The sequence below is a fragment of the Egretta garzetta genome, unplaced genomic scaffold (assembly GCF_000687185.1).
Source record: "Egretta garzetta isolate BGI_Z169 unplaced genomic scaffold, ASM68718v1 scaffold912, whole genome shotgun sequence".
NCBI classification, from domain to species: domain Eukaryota; kingdom Metazoa; phylum Chordata; class Aves; order Pelecaniformes; family Ardeidae; genus Egretta; species Egretta garzetta.
This window is the reverse complement of record NW_009258882.1, coordinates 145,924-151,739: the sequence shown is the minus strand read 5'-3', so window position 1 is coordinate 151,739 and position 5,816 is coordinate 145,924.

The window sequence follows — 5,816 nt, the reverse complement described above, 5'->3', positions numbered from 1 at the left end:
CGTAACCACCAGAAACTGGCCCAAAGGAGGACAGTGAAAGTGCGTCGCTGCGCTGCATGAGACGGCTGCAGCAGGGAGCTGCGTGAATTGTAGATAAACCCCAGCGTGGATGACATTAGAATGAAAACACTGAGGGATGAAACTCAATCTGTCATATAAAAATTCAATTCCAATGTTGTTGAACCCGAGCTTTCTGGAAGAGAGAAAGTAAACACAGCTTCCAGGAGACTATTTTTCCCCTTGGGACTCTGTAAGAGACCTGGAGACCTGATTGCAAGATTTCATCATTGCCAGTAGGGGAAAAAAAAAAAAAAATCCAGACAATATCCAAAGCTTATGCTCAAAGGCCACAAACTGCAATGGTTTTTTTCTACTTCTCTTCTCCTCTTGCTTTAAAAAGAAATGAGAGCTGGGGGAAATGACAGCAGCTCTCATTACTGCGGGTGAGAATTCCCATTTAAATTCTTATTCATCTTCTAAAAATGAGTGACATGGGGGAGGGGGAGGGGGGGAAGGGGGAGAATGCACTCCAGTTGTTTGGAATAGAAATACAGCTTGTTCATACAAAGCATGGAAAATAATGATAATCCGATGCAAAAAGTCTTGGCAGACAGTGAAATTCAGAAAAGGAAGGAGGGGAGAGAGAAGAGAAGACAGGAGGCTGAGGAAAGTCCGAGCGAGAGTCCCCGGGGAAAACACGCCTGGGGGGGGGGACAGGCGGGTATTTAGGGCCAGCAAAGGAGAGCTGCTGGGGACGGCTTTTAAATGTGATTTTGGCATTGAATTTTTGCAGTCAAAGGGAATATTCACAGAAAACAGCGTGGCAGCAGATAGGCAGAAATTAAGAAAAATGTCTTTCTTTTCCCAAAGGCACACCTCTGTGAATTGAAAGTCTTTGGAAACGCAGGAGGCCTCCACCAGATGAGGATCCCGGCAGCAAAATAGCCCAACTCCCCTATTTTCTAGTTTGTGATAAGCTGAATGAATCACTGTTGGCAGCACTTAACTGGGAAGTGGCATCTGTATTAAAGGCTGCCTTTTAAGGGGAAGGAAACAAACGCTGAAGGAATCAACCCCCCCTCATCTAAACCGCTCCCAAATTATTTGATTTGAAAAAGGTTTGCAGCAGCTGGGAAAATTACGGGCATGAAATGCCACCAAATAAGTGATAAAGAAATAAGTGATAAAGACAGCTATAAATAGAAGTGTCCAGTGCCAGCACCAGTCAATAAACAGAGAATCCTACAGACAGAGTGAGCTTGGGAAAAATGGAGAAGGAGCAAAACGGATTACAAGAGCGTCATGAAGAGAGAAGCTTGGAGAGCTGTGTGGCAATGAACTCATTTAAGAGTAGAGCTGAATACGTTGGCGACAGACGCTGGCAAGGAGCATAAAGATGCCATAAAAGTGAAGAAGATACTGGCTTGAAAGCCTGAAATGGCTCAAGAATCCTTTCCTAAATTAAAAACAATCCCCAAAGGTCATTACACGTCATAACAAAATGCGTGCTACTGCTGCCACTTCATGTAAGATCCTCTACTCCTCAAACAGCCCGAGCTCGGGAGTCACTCGAGTCGGTCTGCAAGCAGCAGGCTGGCTGAAGGTACACGGGATTGATTAAACCTGACATTTTGGGAAGGAACAGGAGAAACCGTGGAGGCAAGGGGGAGTTTGAGAAGCCCTGGGCTCAGGCAGCGCCCAGACGAATGTCCCAAGGCATTTAAGGTGTTGGTAGCCCACCCCTGCGGGGTGACCTTCGGGCCGTTCCCTTCGAGAGGAACCTCTGTGGTCCATGGAAGAAACGACTGCAGTTGTTCTCCTGGTGAGAGGAGCCCTTGCTGCGTGCAGTTCTCAGAGGCCCGCAGCATTACTAAGTCACTGTTGAAAAGATTTTAGCCAAAATACCGGCTAGCGAACTGCAGGCTGTGCTTGTGGTTTGGGTGCACCCCAAATGAAAGTGGATGAAGCAAGGACAATGTTCAGATCCTGCTAACAGAGCACTTGGAAACCTCACAGCACTTGGTCTTAGCCAGCGGAGAACCTTTTAATTTCAGCCGTATGAATTTTAGCTGTACGTAGAGAGACCTCTCCCTTTGAAGTTGTGTCCCTCCCATATTTTGGCAATGGACAACTGCTGTCAGTGGCAGCCTCAAAGCAGTTTTAAAAGTCAATGGATGAATTGTCCTCTGTCTGAGAACAGGCTGCGATGCCTATCGTCTCCTCTGCCTGGCCATGGAGTCTTGGGAAGAGAGAAGAAGGGACGATCAGTTTGTCACAACTGTCGGGACTGCGCTGCACAGAGCTTTACGTGCTGACGGAGTAGTGCTGGGTGTACCCAGCCCAAGCGTTTCCCTAAAATTAGTATCTGAAGAAAGCCATCGCTTTGGGAGAGCATCTGCTTTTGAATTCAATTATTCCAGATCTGAATATTAGCCATATTTTTGCTAAACTTGAGCTGTCACCCTACCCTGAGCATGATTAAATATTCGTCTGCAACAAATTCCTCAGGAAACCTGAGAAGTAAAATGTGAAACCACTGAGAAGAGCCAAACGACTTAAATGTCAAACTGCTGCTTCAGCAAATGGAAGCAGATTCGGAGCACTGGGGGAATATGCAATTTCTTGGTTGAGAAGATGAGCCACAGCCATAATGAATGTTTTGCCAAGCCTATATCTGGTTTCAAAATCTTCCCACAGTCATCCCAAATAAGCACTGGTGAGAATGCAACGTTATTAGAAAGGGGACGGAACAAGAACAGCCTGAGCGTTAATGAATGAAGGCGGGTTTGGAACAGAGGCTTCTTAAATTGGGGGAACCAGCTCACGGGGTTTGAAATGGCGTCACGTCTCTTGCAAAAGCGGGGCTGGGGGAAGCAGGCTGCGGGTGCTGAGCCTGCGCTCAGCAGGTCCCCGCTCGAGCTCAAGAAGCAGAGCCCTGCAGCCTCCCGCCGCTGCCGCCTTCGCCCTCCCTCATCCTCCTCACATGCCCACCGGGTACACGGCGGTGCCAGGACGCTCCCCCGTGCTGCTCCTTGTCCTGCAGCCCCCAGAGGAGAGCTGCCTCCCTTTCATAGAATCACAGAATCCTTGAGGTTGGAAAAGCCCTTTAAGATCATCAAGTCCAACCGTTCCCCTAACCCTGCCATCCCACCACTAAACCCTGGCCCTAAGCACCGCGTCTTCTTTTAAATACCTCCAGGGATGGGGACTCAACCACCTCCCTGGGCAGCCCATTCCAGAGCCTGGAATCATACAATCACAGAATGGTTTGGGTTGGAAAGGACCCCTAGAGGTCACCCAGCCCAACCCCCCTGCAGCAGCAGGGACACCTTGAACCACATCAGGTTGCTCACAGCCCCCTCCAACCTGGCCTGGAATGGTCCCAGGGATGGGGCCTTCACCCCCTCTCTGGGTAACCCCTGCCAGGGTTTCACCACCCTCACTGGAAAGAATTTCTTCCTTAGATCCAGTCTAAACCTCCCCTGCTTCAGTTTAAAGCCATCCCCCCTTGTCCTGTCCCAGCTGGCCCTACTAAAAAGCTTGTCCCCCCCTTTCCTCTGGGCCCCCTTGAAGCCCTGACCGGCCGCACTCAGCTCTGCCCGCAGCCTTCTCTTCTCCAGGCTGAACACCCCCAACTCTCCCAGCCTGGCCTCAGAGCAGAGGGGCTCCAGCCCTCGGAGCATTTTAGTAGCCCTCCCCTGGCCCCGCTCCAACAGGTCCATGTCCTCCTGGTGCTGAGGGCTCCCGAGCTGGACGCAGGGCTCCAGCGGAGGTCTCCCCAGAGCAGAGCAGAGGGGCACAATCCCCTCCCTCGATGCTGGCCACGCTTCTCCTGATGCAGCCCAGGGCAGGGTTGGCTTCTGGGCTGCCAGCGCCCATGGCCGGCTCATGGCCAGCTTTTCATCCCCCAGCGCCCCCAAGTCCCTCTGGGCAGGGCTGCTCTCCATCCTTTCATCCACAAGCGTGGGAGGTCTGGCACATGTGCCCGTGTCCCTGCGCACACGTGGGGATCCCCGGGGCTCCCACCCAGCGGGCTGATCCCTGCGGTGGTTCTGGACTTGTGCCACTGCCTCCAGCAGAGTCACGAGCTACAGCGGCCACAGCGGACGGGAAACCCTCAGGGACAGCCCCGACTGCTCCAGACCACAGAGCACAGAGACAGGGGAGAAAATAAAAACGTGGGCACGGAGAAGCAAAGGGCCTGTTTGGAGAGCTGCTGGGCTGGCTCTCCCTGGTACGGGGTGATGGGACCACGGCCGTCGTCTCATGGGCGAAGCGGGCAGGGGGGCTGTGGCGTGCCCCATGTCCCTTCGTGGCTGGGCAGAAAGCTGCGAGCGCAATTATTGCTGCACTACCCTGTGTTAATTAAAGAGTCACTGCCTCCAAAAACGCGTTCATATATTTTAGCAGAGGTTACTCTTCTTTTTCTTTATTATTATTATTCTTTATTTTTCGCCTGCGACAGAAGCAGATGAGCATTGCTCTTTCTCACCGGTTTTAAACCTTAATCCTGAAGTAGGAGATTTAAGCACTGGGAAAGCCCAGGAATACTTAAAGCTGGCCAGCTGGTCCCTAGAGAAACTTCCCGGCCTTATTTAGAAACTGAAACAAACTCTGCTGGTCGAGCCTGCAGGGCCCTCGGCAGGCACCAACACCACCCAGGCCCCTGTGCTGTGCATTGCTCCTTGGCCGGGGGCCACCAGAGCCAAGAGGAACCAAGGCTGGAGCTGGGGAGATCAGAGGAAACCGGGACCACCAGCGTCCCCGCCGCTTCGAAATCCTGTCGTTGCGTTGCGGCGGCGGTGCCTGCCCAGCGAGGAGACGTGCAAGCAAAAGAGATCATTTTTTTTTCTTCTGCTGACGGCTTTGCTGACGAGGTCGCGTACCAAACTGGCCGCGCGCTGCCGCCGAGCCGGGCGTTAGCCTGGGAGAGGAGAGCCGAGAGCTTCGCTTGGCAGCGTGATGAAAGAGCATCCATGTAAGTGTTGTTTCTACGGGTCCTCACAGGGTTAGATCGAAAGATAGGTCAGGAGAAGTCTTGGAGGGATTGTGATGAAAGAGAAATTTGGTGTTTGCATGGTAAACACGCCCAGTTATTAGAGCGTATTAGGATGCGATTTGTAACCAAATATTACAAATACGGCGCTTTATTACCAAATGATCCTGTGGTAATCCCTCGGGGCTTCCCGGCCAGGATGCTCAAGCATGAGGAACGGAGAGATAATCCCTCTTCCAGCAGTTGACGACAGCCAGCCTCTTGTTCGGAGAGAAAATCAGGCCAAAACTGCAAGAACCGTTCAAAAAAAGGAAGCCTCTTGTGGGGGGAGGGCTGGCGTACCAGCGACCGACCGCGCAGAACCCAAGAGCGCGCGAAGGGGGCGCTTGGCTGGTTCATTGCCATTTATTTATTACTGAAAATACACCGAGCTGAACACAATCGGTGTATTTTTAAACACTAATGTTTGTTAAAAAATATCTTCTTTCCTGCCAGGACAGCCGGGGGGAGCCTAATAAAATAGGGGAGATGAGATCCTGATGTTGTGCAGGCGCTCACCCCGCAGCCTCCAGAGCGGAGCTCTTTCAGCAGAGCCTTGCAGTGATTACGCCTGCTTCTAATATTCACAGGCCATTAATTTTAAAGCTTTTAAAGTTGCTAAACAAGGAGACAGCATCAAATTGCTATTTTATGCATATACGTCGCATAAGGCTGTCCAGTAAAGGATTGCTACTATTGCTTCCTCATAAGGCGTTCTTGCAAATGCGTCGATGACGTTGCTCTCTGCCACCGACAGAGACCCGCGGGCGGCGGCAGGCGG